At 48.0% G+C, this 16299-nt stretch overlaps 1 protein-coding gene across 1 annotated transcript in view; it reads left to right on the top strand.

Annotated features, from left to right (window-relative positions):
- SLCO2B1 (solute carrier organic anion transporter family member 2B1) overlaps positions 1-16299 on the top strand; it is a 146141-nt gene that overhangs the window by 19295 nt on the left and 110547 nt on the right. The window lies entirely within an intron of this gene.

Genomic DNA, 16299 nt, shown 5'->3' with positions numbered 1-16299 from the left:
GGCAAGCTGTCTGATAACGAGAAGACTAGCTCTGCACAGTGGAGGTTGGCAGCAGAGTAGATCGGCTGTCTGGCTTTCATCTGGGTTGAATTGTCATTTATTAGGCTGTTCTTTGAAAATGTAACACCCTAAATAGTGGTGGACCTAGTGTCCTTAAGCTTGCCCTTCAGCCTAGAGACCCTGAGGGTCACTTTAAAACCAAGATTAACTAAATGTCTTAACAAAACTGTTTGGAGGCCTGAGTTTGCTAGTTTAGAAGCCTTCAGTCACAAGCTTTCTTGCTAAAGAGAGGGCTTTCTTGTTGGATTAGTGCCACTTAAGCTGGCTCAGCTCCAACTTTGAGTCCTGTTAGCGGTATGCCTGACTCCGAACATCACTTGTGGTCACGCGCACAGTGTGGATCCTATGCAGGTTGTTGGCTAACCCCACAAGCAAACCCTGGCTAGTGGTCTGATCTGACCCACGGCTGCACCTTTTCTGACCCGTTGTTATTTTGCACTCCAAATGCACCCTCCAGACCAATAATACGCCACTGGTTTGGCTGGCCTTTGTTCCAACTCTCTTTGGGCAGGTCATCTCAGATGACAATACATACTGTTAGTGGTGTTGGTGTTTATGTAAGTGCTCCGTCAGCAGCACAGGCAGCCTGGGGTCACTGTCCAGATTTGCCAAATATGCACCGATGTAAAGGTGGCTAGACTCTGTGGTGCTGTAGCCATAAACCTACGTGGTATGCACTTCATAGGATTATACAAAATGAGGGTGGGAACGGGCCCCAGGAGGTCACATCTAGCCCAACCCCTTACTCAAAGCAGGACCAGCCCCGACTATATCATCCCAGAAAAGGCTTTGTCTAGCTGGGGCTTAAAAAGCTCCAAGAATGGTGACTTCGCCACTTTTCTGGGTAACCTGTTCCAGTGCTTCACCACCCTCCTGGTGAGAAAGTTTTTCCTCATATTTAACCTCAGCTTCCCTTGCTGCAGCTTGAGCCCATTGCTCCTTGTCCTTTCATCTGCCCCCACTGAGACCAGTCCAGCTCCATCCTCTTTGCAACCCCCAGCAGGGAGGTGAAGGCTGCTATGCAATCCCCCTCCGTCTTCTCTTCTGCAGACTACATCAGCCCAGTGCCCTCAGCCTCTCCTCCCAAGTCATGTGTCCCAGTCCCCTGACCCTCTGCTGGACTCTCCCCAATTTCTCTACATCTTTTCTGTAGTTGGGAGCCCAAAACTGGACACAGAACTGCAGGTGTGGCTTTCCCAATGCCAAATAGAGGGGAAGAATCACTGCCCTCGATCTGCTGGCACCGCTCCTACCAATGCAGCCCAGGATGCCGGTAGCCTTCTTGGCAGCAAGGGCACACTGCTGGCTCCTGTCCAGCTTCTTGTCCCCTGTCCCCTCAGGTCCTTTTCTGCAGGGCTGCTGCCCAGCCACTCACCCCCAGCCTGTCCCTGTGCATGGGATTGCTTCAACCGAAGTGCAGGACTTTGCACTTGTCCTTGTTGAACCTCATGGGATTTCTTTTGGTCCAATCCTCCAATTTGTCAAGGTCTCTCTGAATCCTAGCCCTACCCTCCAGCATATCTATTACTTCCCGCACCTTGGTGTCATCTGCAAACTTGCTGAGGGTGCACCGCATCCCATCTTCTAGGTCCTTGATGCAGATATTGAGCAAAACCCGCCCCAGGACCCAGCCCTGGGACACTGCACTTGATACTTTCTGCCAACTAGACGTTGATCCATCGACTGCTACCCTTTGAGTCTGACTATCCAGCCAGTTTTCTATCCACCTTACAGTTCACTCATCCAACCTGTACTTCCTTAGCTTGCTGGTGAGAATTTTATGAGAGACCATATCAAAAGCCTTGCTAAAGTCAAGTTATTTCATGTCCACTGCTCTTCCCACTTTCACTGAGCCAGTCATCTCATCAGGGAAGGCAATCAGGTTGCTCAGGCATGACTTGCCCTTGGTGAACCCATGCTGACTGTTCCTCATCACTTTCTTCTCCTTCAAGTGCTTAGAAATGGATTCCTTGGGGATCTGCTCCATGATTTTTCCAGGGACCAAGGTGAGGATGACTGGTCTGTAGTTCCCTGGGTCTTCCTTCTTCTCTTTCTTAAAGATGAGTATTAGAGTTGGCCTTTCCCAATTGTCTGGGGCCTCCCCGATCACCACGAGTTTGCAGAGATGCTGGCCATTTTTTTTAAAATCACATCGGCCAAATCCCTCAGCACCTTGGATACATTGCATCTGGCCCCATGGACACATCTAGCTTTTTTAATGGTCCCTAAGCTGTTCTTTCACTGCTGGGAAGTCCGTACCTCAAGTCTCTTCCATGCTATGTGTTGATGCTGGCGCCCTGCTCTTTACATTGCTTCTGCTGAACTGCATCTAGCTCAGAAGGAGTTTTTATTGCCTGTTTGCTTTGCAAAGGCGCAGAGGAGCAGTGGTTTTAAACAACAGACTGCAGTGGGGATAACTTACTCCGTTTTCTCAGACAGCTGCATGCAAGATGTGGATTTCCGCAGCCTGTCCTGGCTCTTCACGTCCCGTCACAGGACTCTTTAAGCAGTCCTCTGGCCTCAATTTAGAAAGGACGATCAATAAGGAGAATTTCAACAGCCAGAATCATACTTTCAGGCTGGAAAAATTCCTCCTAAAAAGGGAAAAGCAGGAAGTTATGGATGTCCTGTTCTTCCTTCCTGTTTCCTGTTTATAGTTATCATTAGCAGGGTTGCCAGGCTCTACTTATGAACCTGAAAGTGCTTTAAAAGATAAGTGATGCTCTTCTACCGTTTTGAAGCTAATTTTTTTTAATTTACCATTAACAATCTTGATGGGGTGCCCTTAACTGATCCCTGTTCTCAGTTGCATACATTTTCATGAATGTGCTTAAGTGAGTTTAAATCTTGAAAAAGCAATTACTTCTGGTTATTGGCTGATGTTGCTGAGGCTAATTTACTTGGACTTACAAAGCGGAAGCTTACCTAGAGCATGAACGCTGAAATATGGTTCCTGGGAATCTCACCAGACTGCCCTCTCCACAACATACATTTCAATGACTTACTATTGATCAGCTACTTAGATGGAAGAACACAGAAATCCCCTGGCTGAAATGAAACCTCTTCATTTCTTCTCAATCGTGGGAGCCCTAGAAGGGGAGACCTGTCCATCTTGTTTGTCTGCAGCCTACATCCTACCCTACCTACCAGATATCGCTATATGGCCCTATAGTGCATCTAGCCCCGAAGAGCGATGCTGGTCTACCCAGGAAGGCGGGTAGCAATCTGCAACTGGCAACGGGCAACCTAGCGAGCCCCTAGTCTAGACGCAGGCTCTCTTCTATCTTCACTGAAATGTAGATGTGGAGGAGCTGGGATGGTGGTAGGAAGAATTTTCTCAGTACGACGACAGTAAAGCAGTGGCAGGGGTTACCCAGAGAGGCGGTGGAGTCTCCATCCTTGGAGGTTTTGAAGCCCTGGCTAGACAAAGCCTTGTCTGGGATGATGTAGCTGGGGCTGGTCCTGCTTGGAGCAGGGGGTTGGACTGGATGTGACCTCCTGAGCTCCCTTCTCACCCTCATTGTCTGTGATTGTATGGTTTGGGGGACTTGTATGCAGTTTTTCTTCTTTCCCTAAGATACAACTGGCCCAGAATGGGTCCGAGGTGCAGACAGACACCCAGGTGGAATTTCTTGATTGCTTCTGAGAATGCAGGAAAGTCCGAGCCCAGTTGCCTTTGGACCTGTTCAGGCTAAAATCAGATGCAGAAAGAGCGCAGGCAGGTGTGTGGCTGCTGTGAAGGGTACAATAGGAGTCCCGTTAGTGACGTAGAGATGCCACTTAGCTGTCTTAATAGTGGAATAAAATCGGGGCTGAAATGCTTGATACTGCTTCAGGAGTCTTGCAGCTTCTTTTGTGGGTTCGCTCAACTCTCCGTAGTCTTCTTAGGAGAAAAGAGGCCGTCTGTGTTGGTTCAGCAAAACACCAGGGTCCCCTACAGGGACTTCAGTTTTATATACCCTGATTGAGGGTCTGTTGGAGAAGTCTTGCTTTTTTTTCTTCCTATAGCATGGACACTTGCCTTCGGCGGTCAGCTTTCAGCTGTTAGTTTCTCTGCTCCTTCCACTAATATCCAGAAGGTGGAGACAGCGTATAACAAATGGTCAGCTTTTTTCTGAGTCAGAGGGGCTTTATAGTTCACGAGCTTCGGGAATTATATTTCCGAGTTACCTGCAATTCTTTGAAACTTCCCCTTGCTGGGAATTTTGTATGTGTCGAGATGATACCCTCGTTAGATACTTGCATTTTTTCCTGTATTCTCTTTTCTTTTCTGAGCCACACAATTTACAGCCCAGTCAAATGTCTGCGTAACCTGCTCTTAAAAGTATCCGAGACCGGAGATTTCACACCTGTACCTCTGGGCAGCCTCTTCCAATGCTGAGCCACAGTCAAAGTGAGATAATTCTTCCTAATATCCCACCTAAATTTCCCTTGCTGCAACCATTGCTCCTTCTCCTATCCCCTGTGCCCAAAGAGAAGAGTTTGTCTCCATCCTCAAATAACCACCCTTCAGGGATTTAAAGAACCTAATCTAATCCCCCTCTGCCTTCTCTTCTCCAAACTAAATAAGTCCTTACAAGTCATTGTCCAGGCCTCTAAGACTTTTTCTTCCCCTCCATTGGACTCTTTCTAATTAGAAACAGTATCTTAATAGAGGATTAAGGCTGGAAGGGACCTCAGGAGGTCACATCTGGTCCAACCCCCGGCTCAAAGCAGGACCAGCCCCAGCTACATCATCCCAGCCAGGGCTTTGTCTACCCAGGGCTTCAAAACCTCCAAGGATGGAGACTCCACTGCCTCTCTGGGTAGCCTGTTCCAGTGCTTTACTACCCTCCTGGTGAGAAAATGTTTCCTAATATCCAACCTCAACTTCCCTTGCTGCAGCCTGAGCCCATTGCTCCTTGTCGTGTCATCTGCCCCCACTGAGAACAGCCCAGCTCCATCCTCTTTGCACCCCCTGCAGGGAGGTGAAGGCTGCTATTCAATCCCCCTCGGTCTTCTCTTCAGCAGACTCAATCAGCCCAGGTCCCTCAGCCTCTCCTCCCAAGTCATGTCCCCCAGCCCCCAACCATTTTCATCACCCTCCACTAGACTGTCTCCAGTTTGTCCACGTCCTTTCTGTACCTGGATAGCCCAAAACTGGACAGAGGACTGCAAAAACTCAATGCCGTACTCAATGTCTGGGTTTGCCTTGTGAATCGTGTGTAGTTGTTTGCACACCTAACACCATTAATATATTGTGGTACCCTGTGACACCATTAAAATGATCTCATAGTGGCCCAAGGTGCTGAGGCAACTTGAGAATTGGTGATCTACGGTTTGCACGGCTGTGAGCACGATGACGTCATAAATTCTACTAGCTTTGTGCTCCGTCACACTTGCACGTCCCAAGATGTGGCTGTTCCACCACTGCTCTTGGAAAATACAGCGTTCCTGCTTTTCTCTGCTAAAAAAAATCCCCAGTTTTCAGAATGACAAAGAGTAAGCCAAAAGCCACGTTTTTCATTTTCCCTGATTAAAATAAAATGCCTTTAATACACACACACACACACACACACACACATAGTTGTGTTTCATTTTAATCATGGAAAAATGTGGATTTGGGGCTGAAAATTTATTTTTTTTTTTTTTAGCTGAGAAAACCAGGATCCTTGAAGATGAGCCAGAGATTGCACTGTAAGGAACAGTCACACTTCTGAAATAACCATGAATGCTCTTACTAAAAGCCTTTCAGGTCCATCAGCATTAACCACAAGCTCACAGCAAACATGGATTTTAATCTTTTTACATTCAGTGTCTGCTGGGTCCCCTCTTTCAGCAAATGTTTTTTAAAAAGTTTTATTTTTTAAATGGAATTATGCACGGTGATTTCCATGGGACTAACTCACAGACGGTCAGTTAAGTGCATGCATAACACCTTTGGCAGCGGGGGCAGAATACGGGACAAAGAACCAGATCACGGAAATGAGCCAGATATCACATTTCCCCCAGGAGAAAGCCTTTTGTCCTGGGATTGTACAAGTCCATTGTCCCACAGTGAAGTAGATGAGCTGTATTTGTCTGGGACAATCATGGCTCCGTCAAGGTAAGTGCCATTCATTCAGGGACAAGCTGTGTGTGCGAGGAGCTGTGTTGCTCTTTGTGCCTAAAAAACACGTTTCTCCTGGGACAAGCCAGGTTTTGACTCAGACCCAGTTCAAATGCAAGATCTGGTTTTAGGGATGTATTTGGCAGCTGTGTTGGTCTGAGACAAAAAAAAAGATGCAAAACTGTAGAACTCTTGGTTTAGAGATGATACCTTTTATTAGACCAACTGAGGAATTGCAATATATATATATATGTATATATATATACATATATATATATATTTAAAAAATTGAAAGAAAAAGATCTTTTTTTTGCAATGTCTCAGTTGGGCTAATGAAAGGTATCATCTCTGAACCAGGACTTCTAGAGTTTTGCATTTTTTACATCTGTCTTTAGGCAGACAAGGTCTGTTTTGGTCTCTAGGTGGCAACAGTGGTAAAGAAATACTGTCCTCTCGCTCCCACTTCTCAAGTACTATCTCTAAATAATCAGCACTCTTTCTTTAGACACAACAGCCTGTCAGGCACTGTACAACACGCAGAGGATCAAATGCGCCATGCCCCCAGGATCTTGGATCCTATCTTCCTTATTGCACTCATCATCATTGCTGGGTGTGAGGATTTCCACAGGCAATCATTAACTTATTCTTGAAAAGCTCACAAGTGAGGACAGGAGAGATTGCTAGCCTCATTTTACAGAGGGAATAGAAGACTTGCACAAGGTGACTGGGAAGGTCAGTGGCAGAGCTGGAAAATAAACCCAGTCTCTTTGCTGTAATCTAGTGTACAATTTGCTCCCAGTCAGCATCTACACAAGCCCTACTGCACAGTATCAACTACGCTGTTAGTTTAGTACCCGTATTTACAGGTACTAGCTAACTGCGCAGTAGACTAAATTACTGCACGGTAGCTTATGAGCACGGTTACTTGGTGACGCTTTACTGCACAGTAGATAACTGCGCAGTAACGCATCTCGTGTACACACAACCACTCATGCAAACACTGCAGGATACAGAATTTGGTCCTAAAGACGGAACAGATTTTTCTGCCCCTTGGTTCAACATAGTGAGCACAGCCTTGCTTGCTGTCAGACACATTGTTCAACTTCCATGTGTTGGAAAGGGGATGAGCAGAAACCATAAATTCAAACGCTAAATTATGTTTTCACATTTCTGTATGAAATGTCATAGGCAGTGAGGCAAAAACACAGGGTGGCTTTCTTCGACGCTTCCAAAAGAGGCTCAAATAGCAGCTTGGATAGCTATAACGTTGTGTTATACTGATCGCGGCAGAGCACTGCAGTGTATACTTATGGCTGAAATCCATATGTACTAACTTGAGCTATAATTATGGCAGCTCTTTAAGCTAAAAATGAATGTCTAGGGTCTTAGGAGAGAGCTAAGAAGAGACTTTCCCAGCAATTCAGGGAGCTGAAGAAGTGGTCCTGGTGGTTGAAGAGGCAGCACCCCTCCTTCAGCTGTTACAGGATCAAGCGCACGGGAGCCTTACTGGAGTTGCAGTGAGCCGGGTATTCAGAGAAAGGAAAGCTCTGATCGTTTTCCCTTTGTGGTGCCTTAAACATTGTTATCAGGGCACAAAGGCAACCCCAAAACTGTCTCCTGTTAAGTACCTGCGAAGTAACCGAGATCACACTTTTCCCTGGGACAACTGCTGCTAATTGGAGTTAATTGCCATTCACGCTGTTCCAATTGCAACAATTGGACTGGGATAAACCAGACATCTGTTTTTACCCCTTTGGTCCCGAGTTTGGCCTTGGATCAATCGACCTCCTCTGAACTCAGAACTAGGGGAGTAAGTGCTGGTTTTCCGGACCGGTCGGCATGCTGTTAATTGTACCCGGCCCCTGGACCTTTCCTTTCTGCAACACCCTCCCACACTGCTCATCTTCCACTTTCTCACGCTGTCCTTTGCTCTTGGGAAACAGTCACGATCCACCCCAGAGGGAGCTGCATTTCATTGATTTATAAGCCTGCATTTTGTTAAGCCATTGTGACTGCAAGGAGATGTGGCAATATAAGATCTTAATAACGCACTCCAGATTTAAGACCTTCCTTTGTGCCCTAGCGCAGCCAGAAACCGCCGAGCTTCTAAAGTTTGCTTTGTCTGCACTGCATTATCTTTCTGGAGCAGTCCTGATTGAGAAAGCAGTTCAGGGTCACTTGGGCGAAGGATATTTTTGCACAGGCTGATTCGCTTGACTTCTACTTAGCCAAGCATATCTCCCACTCTAATGAAAATAAATGGTTGCTTAATGAGTTTGTGCCTCAACAAGGGACATTACCCCTCCAAAAACACTGATCTCCCCCTCCCAGCCAAGAGACAGAGGCTGCAGTGTTGGCCTGTGTCTCTTTGATGTGTTCCCTCAATATGCAGCTGGTCAAAAAAGTGTGGAGCCCAAATGAAAGATAATGGAAACCAAGCATACAGCTCGGAGGTTGGGAAGCAGGGAGGGAACAGGGGGAATACGTGGGAATAAATAGCAGCACATCCACTCCCCGGCTACTGCCACATGTTTTATTAGCATCACTTCAGAAGTGAATTTCACGGGAAGATTTAGCCCATTTAAAGCCAGGTTTGTCCCCCTGGGTGATTTTTGGCTCTAGTGAAGTGTGTGCGGTGTAACACCTCCGCAAGGTCATATCAGCAGAAAGAAGAGCCGGGTCCAATTATCTGGCGGTCACTTCTGAAGTCTTAAGTAACTACATCAGCTTAAGATCCCAATCAGAAAGCTAGGAAAATTAAACTGCCTCCCCAGGGCACCCTTGATTGGCAGCACTTCCACACTCACAAGCACTGAATCCAGGGGCTTAAGACAAGGGAAACTTTAGCAAGAGCAGAAAATGAGGGGCACTGACTACACGTGGCCAATGCAGCAGTTCAGACATCAGCAATAGCTATTAAATAAAAGCCTACAGCCTTGTATCAGTGGGTGCGACCGTATCTCTGCACCCCCTGGATCCTTCCCAGATGGCTAGCGAGGCAGTGCATGCTAGATTTAGCCCCCTCTTCCTCCCATGACACCCACTTTGTGGTGACTGGCTTAGGTCCATCTCCCACCATTATGGGACCTACTGGGGCTGTCCCACCTCTCCCAGTGGAGTTGCTAAATGCCTTGGCCAGGCTGCTGCTTTCTCTGCCTTCACTGTCCTCTAGTTCTGTGCACAGGTTCACATCGTTCCCCGCTCTATCTGCTGTCACAGCCGGAGATTAAATCTCCAGATGAGCAGCACCAGCATACTGGACCCTTCCCAGTCCTCGCCGCAAAAGGAGCATTTGTAGCAGAAAATAGAAACCTATTTCCTCACTTATTGCACATGCACTATTACCTGCAAGACCAAATAGCATTTTTCTTCTCAGAGCGATCACTTCCCAGAGGCAAAGATGCTACTATTCTGTTATCCTTTCACCGCCCAGCAGAGATAATAGCATTTTAATGCTTCAAAATCATCCTCTACCCCCATATTTTAAGCGACCTGCTCCAAACTGTCACAGCACTGGCACGCAGATGCGGCCTGGCCCCTCCACTCGGTTCCCATCGCTTGCCAAGAGATGCTGCCTCCCTCCTGTCTTGTTCTGGGGCTTCCCAGTTTCCCCAGTAACTCTTGGCTGCTCTCCTCCCAGTTCCCCAGTGCATGTCAGTCATTAATCCTTGTTCTCTAGGGCTTCCAGCTACATTGCTAATGCCTGTGCTAGGGAGGGAATTATATCCCAAAGCATAGCTGGCGGGAGTGGGTATCACCCAGACACCACCCATTTTTGTTTCTGCATCTTAAATACTATTCCTCACCCCCTCCCTGCAGCTTTCATTGACGCTCTGCCCCGATTTCTTACACTTCCATTGTTTTTCATTAAGCATCACTACCTCTTACCTCTCATGTGTTTTTTCCCCACTGCAAAATAACAGCGGAAGGCAAAGCCAGAAATGTTTCAATCCAAGCCGCATTTCCATATTACAGTGTGCAAGCCACTCTGAAATGACATTTCTCAGCATGCGTCTGTCCAAAATTGTGGGAGCTGAGCAAGAATTAGCATAAAACTGTACATCAAAATACAATTGAACTGTTTCTGCCAGGGTCAGAAGCTTATATTTTCAAAAGCACCTAAGTGATTTAGGAGCTCCAGGTTAACAGATTCTGAGAACCATTGACTTTGAAGTGACTTTGGATTATTTTACGTAAACCCACTAGGAAAATTACCCATGGAAACATCATGAGTTCATTCACAATCAAGTCACCCCAGTCACCTGTTCTCCGCCCTCCCTGCCTGCAAAGCTAAAGGTGCAGGATGACTTTGCAGCATTTCTGGAATACAGTAAGACCCTGTCTTAGATACTTTCCTAGATACTTGCTAAGCCTAACATCCCCCTCTCCCTGCATCTCTCAAAAGACATGTGCTTGTGAAGTATTCGAGATATGCAAAGATGCTGCTCGGGAGCTGCGGCCGGGTGGAGAGACAGTACCCTTTGATGTAAAAGCCACAGAAAACAACTCTGCCGCTTTTCCCTAATTTGGGAACCCGCCATGAATGAAGTGGGGATGTGAATGCTCTGGACTCTTCTGTATGAGCAAACCCCGGCTCTCAGGAGCTGAGCTGAGCTGAGCTGAGCTGAGAGGCAGGTTGGAGCATCAAGGACTTCTTATCGGGGAATGGGCCTGTTTAAATTGGGGGGGCTTCAGGTCAAGCAACGTGGAAATTTGCTGCTTAGCAGCATGGCAGAAAGAGGCAGGGAGAAGGCTCAGAGAAGCAGCCAGGATGGAAATGATTCAAGGGTTTCAGTGTCAAAATGAACATCTTAGCCTTCACTCTGAGATAGCTTGCTCACCCCTACTGAAAACCAAGGACAACTGTTTTATTGCTTGGTTTTTCTAGGACTTAAATTAAAGATGGGGAGGGATGTCAGATCCCTCCTGATGCCTGCTCGGCTATGGCTGGCTCAGAATTTGGCTAGCTATGTCAGTGTCTGTAGCGAGCCACACACCGAAACCTGTAGGAAAGCCCAGGCATGTGTCTAAATCCCGATCCAAGTGCAGCGCATGGTGAGCTGCTTTGGCACCCTGGGTGGGGTAGGACGATGGGCCGAGGGGCATCTCTGGCAGCCCCTGTAGATCAGTACCCAGGACTGGTCCTCCCTTGCCCATCTCTAGATATGCTCCTGTCCAAGCACCGTCACAGTACAAAACCTATGTGCCCGTGCCCGAACGCTGAGACCTCCCTGACCTTTCCTCATACATCTATATCTTATCTTTTTGTTTTGTCTCCTTATCTCCGAATCCAAAGGGCAGACTCCTATTTCACTTTACCTGCCCAAACAGCAATTTTCCAGCCGCACAGCTGGCGCTGGGGGCACTTGTGCACAATTGCAATCCTATTTCCAGTGCAGTGTAGATGCCGAAGTATCCGTGCGGCTGCTGGGCATGCTGAGTAGCCCGTGCTCTGGCTGGACAGGTGTGTGGCTCTGTATTTACATACTGGAGCATGTCCTGAAACTATGACTCGGGCACTGTTGACAATCCCTCAATTCAAGGATCATTTCTACCACGGCCCATTGATAGGTTGTGCGGTGATTAAGAGTCCAATCCTTGAGCCACAAACCCATCCACAGAAGTTGCAGGTCTTTCCACAGGGGTGAGTCGGCTGTAGGCTGGGATTCCTCTTCTCTTCCTCCCTTGCTTTCCCTTCTCTGCTTCGAGTGCAAGACCCTTTACCTTGAAACGGGCTGTCTTTGGCTTGAGGTGAAAGCACCATTGGATTTGGTTGGCAGCCAGCTCCTCCCTACTCTTCATGGGCAAATGAGGGACAGCCTCCAAGGTTTCAGCCCCAATAGTGAGTGGTCAAGGCATTCGCAGTGGGAATGGGAGATGCATCCTCCTTTCTCAGGGGAGGTGTGAGTCTTCTTCCCTCTGACATCCTAGCATGCTGGTCTATTTAGCAGGCCACCACATAGGCTTTATCGAGGCGTCTCTTCAGCCTTCCTTTTGAAGCTGGGCCACTGTACCTTGCACAACACTATTCATTTGGTAAAATAGATGGAGCAGTGGGGAATTTTTTGCTGCACCGGTAGGAAGGGTCCAGGATATAACCTAAGATCTCCTTTTTCCAAAGCATACATCATCTAGCTTGCCCCCTTCCTACTGTCTCTCCATATGTCCCTCACCTGGCTGTCTGGGAACCAGCCTCAAGTGAACTGGAGAAAACTGGGTAATGCCAAACTGGCGGCCTGATGGTGAGAGCACTGTGCTGGGAGACTCTGAGAGATGTCGGTTCAGATTCTCTCTGGGCAAGGGCGAGCTAGAGCTTAGCTCTCATCTTTCCTGGGAGTGCTCAACTGCTCAGCTGTTGGGGTAAAATATATTGTGGGCCCTGCTCGCTGCTAGCAATGGGCTGCTGCTGGGTAGACCGTTGTGGCTTCCACTTGCCTGGTATATGTGCACTTAGGGCTTTGCAAACTGCGCATACGTGCCAAAAGGGCAGTTATGCAGCTGGAAACCTGCCATGTAATGTGAAACAGGACTTTGCCCCCAAAGCACAGAAAATCCAAGGGTAGGTTCAGCACAGAACCATCATAGTTTCATAGTTTCGTAGTAGCTCGGGTCAGGAGGGACCTGAACAGATCATCTAGCCTGACCCCCTGCCACAGGCAGGAATGAATGCTGGGTTCACAAGACCCCAGACAGGTGATCATCCAACCTCTTTTGAATTTGCCCAAGGTAGGGGCAAGGACCACCTCCCTGAGAAGTTGGTTCCAGATTCTGGCCACCCTAACTGTAAAATATTGCCTTCTGATCTCTAACCTAAACCTGTTCTCCATCAGCTTATGACCATTGTTCCTCGTCACCCCAGGTGGTGCTGGGGAGAAAAGGGCTCTGCCTATTTGCTGTTGATCCCCCCTGATGAGCTTGTAGGCAGCCACCAGGTCCCCCCTCAGCCTCCGCCTGCTGATGCTGAACAGGTTCAGGTCCCTCCATCTCTCCTCGTAGGGCCCGTCCTGCTGCCCTCTCACCAAGCGGGTGGCCTCCTCTGAACCCTCTCCAGGCTGGCCACATCCCTTTTGAAGTGCGGCGCCCAGTACTGGACGCAGTACTCCAACTGCGGCCTGAGCACAGTCGCATAGAGGGGGAGGATCACCTCTCTGGACTGGCTTGAGATGCACCTTTGGATGCATGACAAGGTCTGGCTGGCCTTGCTGGCTGCGGTCTGGCATTGGCCGCTCATGTTCATCTTGGAGTCAATAATGACTCTGAGATCCCTTTCTGCTCCTGTGCTTTCAAGCAGGGAACTCCCCAGCCTGTATGTGTGCTGTGGATGCCTTCCCCCAAGGTGCTGCACCCTGCATTAGTCTACGTTGAACCCCAGCCTACTCTCGTCTGCCCACTTTTGTAGTCTGTCTAAATCTAGTTGCAGCCTCTCTCTCCCTTCAAATGTGTCCACCTTGCCCCACATCTTAGTGTCATCAGCAAACTTGGACAGCGTGCTTTCCACCCCCTCATCCAAGTCGCTGATGAAGATGTTAAACAGCGCAGGCCCGGGGACCGAGCCCTGGGGTACCCCACTGCTCACATCTCGCCAGGTTGAGTATGACCCATCCACCACTACTCTCTGGGTGCGCCCCATCAGCCAGTTTTTTACCCATCAAACTGTGCAGGCAACAAGCCGTTCATTCAGCCTGTGGACACATCTGAATAGAAGTGGAAGGCAAATTTAACAATAGATGTCGATGTCCTCGAGTGACTGGCAAGAGACTCAGTAGGCAACTAGTGAGCAGAACGAAGAAAGTTCCTCTGAGCTCGCCCATGCCAGCTGCGCATCTTATGCTGCAAACTTAATCAGCCCAGTGCAAAGCAAGTCAAGGGAAGGAGAAACTACTTAAAAGCTACCACAGGCCTGACATTATGGAAGGATGGGAGACACCCAGAACCATAAATACAGCCATGAACATAACTATAGCTGTAAATATAGGCATGGGAGGAGCTGTTCTGTCCGTGCCAGGGAGAATAGCTGCAACACACTCATATGGGATGGGTGAACCAGTGTAGATATGAAAAAAAAAAAAAACACGGCCTGAATTTTCACTTACTACTTGCACTAAAATGGACCAAATCTTGGGCTTTAGACCATTCTCTTTTAGCCATTTCCAGGTTCTCATGGCTGCACGTTAGATTATTTCAAGACAGGCTGGTTAACGCAATTGCTTCTGCCAGGTAACGTTGGAAATCTTGTGACTAAAGCTGGCTCCTCCATTGCAGCCTGCAGAGAGAGCTCGGATAAGCATGCGTGTATCTGGATGCTTATTTGAAACGAACTTCCAAGCCAAGGCCCACCCTCTTTCCCAGCGACATCACGGCGGCACAAAATGGACAACCATAGTCAGATCTAGCTGAAGCGCCTGCATTTCCACCGGGCTATATTCAACTCTGGCAGAAGCAAGTGCAAGCCTACCGAGGGCAATGTGTGAATGAATGAACTGGGACCACTCGCCTGATGTCGGGATTTGAGAAGCGTACGTCTCTGCTTCTGATAAAACCACGCTGCATTTCTCTAGTGCTTTCCATCCAAAGATTTCAAGCACTTCCCTGACATTAAGGAGTTCAACCTTGCATGCCCCGTTTCATCTCAAGCAAGGAAATATTGTCTCCATTATACAGATTAGGTTCTATAAAAGGTCATTTAACTAATTAGTGAGAGTATAGGATCCGGGAGAAGTAGAGCTGGAAAGGACCTCCAGAGGTCACAGCTCGTGCAACCCCCTGCCTAAGGCAGGATCCTTCCTACCCAAACCATCCCAGACAAACCCATTGACTAAACCCTTAGGAAAAGCACACAGTCAGGCCTGACACAACACCTGAGTGAATAGGACCTAAATCCCCAGATTCTTAATAGTTTTCCAGCTATTAGATTGTCTCCACATATAAAAGCTACCATAGGACCTAAGGATAGTGCCTGGAAAACAGTTCTCCCTATTTAAGACTGGCAGTCCCTATTTTTTAGTAAAATACTTTCCATTCTGCACACCTTCCAGAAAAGCCTTTTATTGCCAATGTATTTCAGCGAAAGCGATGTACTTTTTTGCCCCCCAAGAGGTGCGATTCACAGCTTTCAAATGTAGGCAGTGGATCATTTTTATTCCCTCCATTACTAAAGCACTTAGAGCACCTGATGGAGGACCCAGGTCATATTTACAAGGCGTTAAACACTCCTATAAAATGGGAGTTCCCATCCCAATCTAAAAGCCAGACAAGACCACACCAGATGGATAAAAGCAAACAAATGGAGAGGAGGACAAAGTGAGCGAGACATCATCTGGATGAGCTTAACAAGTAGATGTGTCAGTGCATCGTGTGCCAGAGATGTAATCTAAGTGATGGAGGAGGGCTGGGTCAGACTTGGCATGCGTGGACTGACTGCTGGGAATTGGATATCAGAGCAGACCCTGGTTTTGCATCTCCGCAGGGTTTAGAGCTGGGGTTTTGGAGGCCAGCCTGCACTTGGATTTGAATTCAGAGCCTAAATGACCTTGCCCCCCTTCTTTCCTCTTCAAAGTTAGACAATATTGAGAAGTTTGTGCTTCCATTAAGGGCTTCTCTCTACAGGGAGCTTCCAAGTGCAAGTGCAGCCCGGAGCACGAATGCCCTGGATAAATGCAAGCACCCAAAAGGGAGGAGATCCCTAATTCCAGGCAGCAGCAAGTCCTAAAACAAGACTGCAAAGACTTCATAAAGAAGCCAAGCAGGGAGATGTGGACAGAAAATTCACTTCTCCCTTGATAGCTTTAACTGGCGCTGTGTGTACATTCATTTCTCTTGTGCTCATCTGCACATTTGTGGGGTTTCTGGGGGGTTTTTTAAGGGTGCAAAGTAGTAGCAATAAGCCCTCTAAAATGCAGATCCAAATCCAACCCCAACACTGCAGCTTTCAGGTAACCCGAAGAGTTACTTTGAAGAGCCACCACGGTGTCCAGTGTTGGGCCCCCACTACAGAAAGGATGTGGGGAAATTGGAGAGAGTCCGGTGGAGGGCACTGAAAGTGGTTGGGGGCTGTGGGACAGGACTGGTGAAGAGAGGCTGAGGGAACTGGGCTGATGTAGTCTGCAGAAGAGAAGACCGAGGAGGGTTTGATAGCAGCCTTCACCTCCCTG

Source organism: Alligator mississippiensis, chromosome 1 (assembly GCF_030867095.1).
Source record: "Alligator mississippiensis isolate rAllMis1 chromosome 1, rAllMis1, whole genome shotgun sequence".
NCBI lineage: Eukaryota > Metazoa > Chordata > Crocodylia > Alligatoridae > Alligator > Alligator mississippiensis.
Note: the sequence above shows the minus strand (reverse complement) of the source record. Positions and strands in the feature narration are given on the sequence as shown.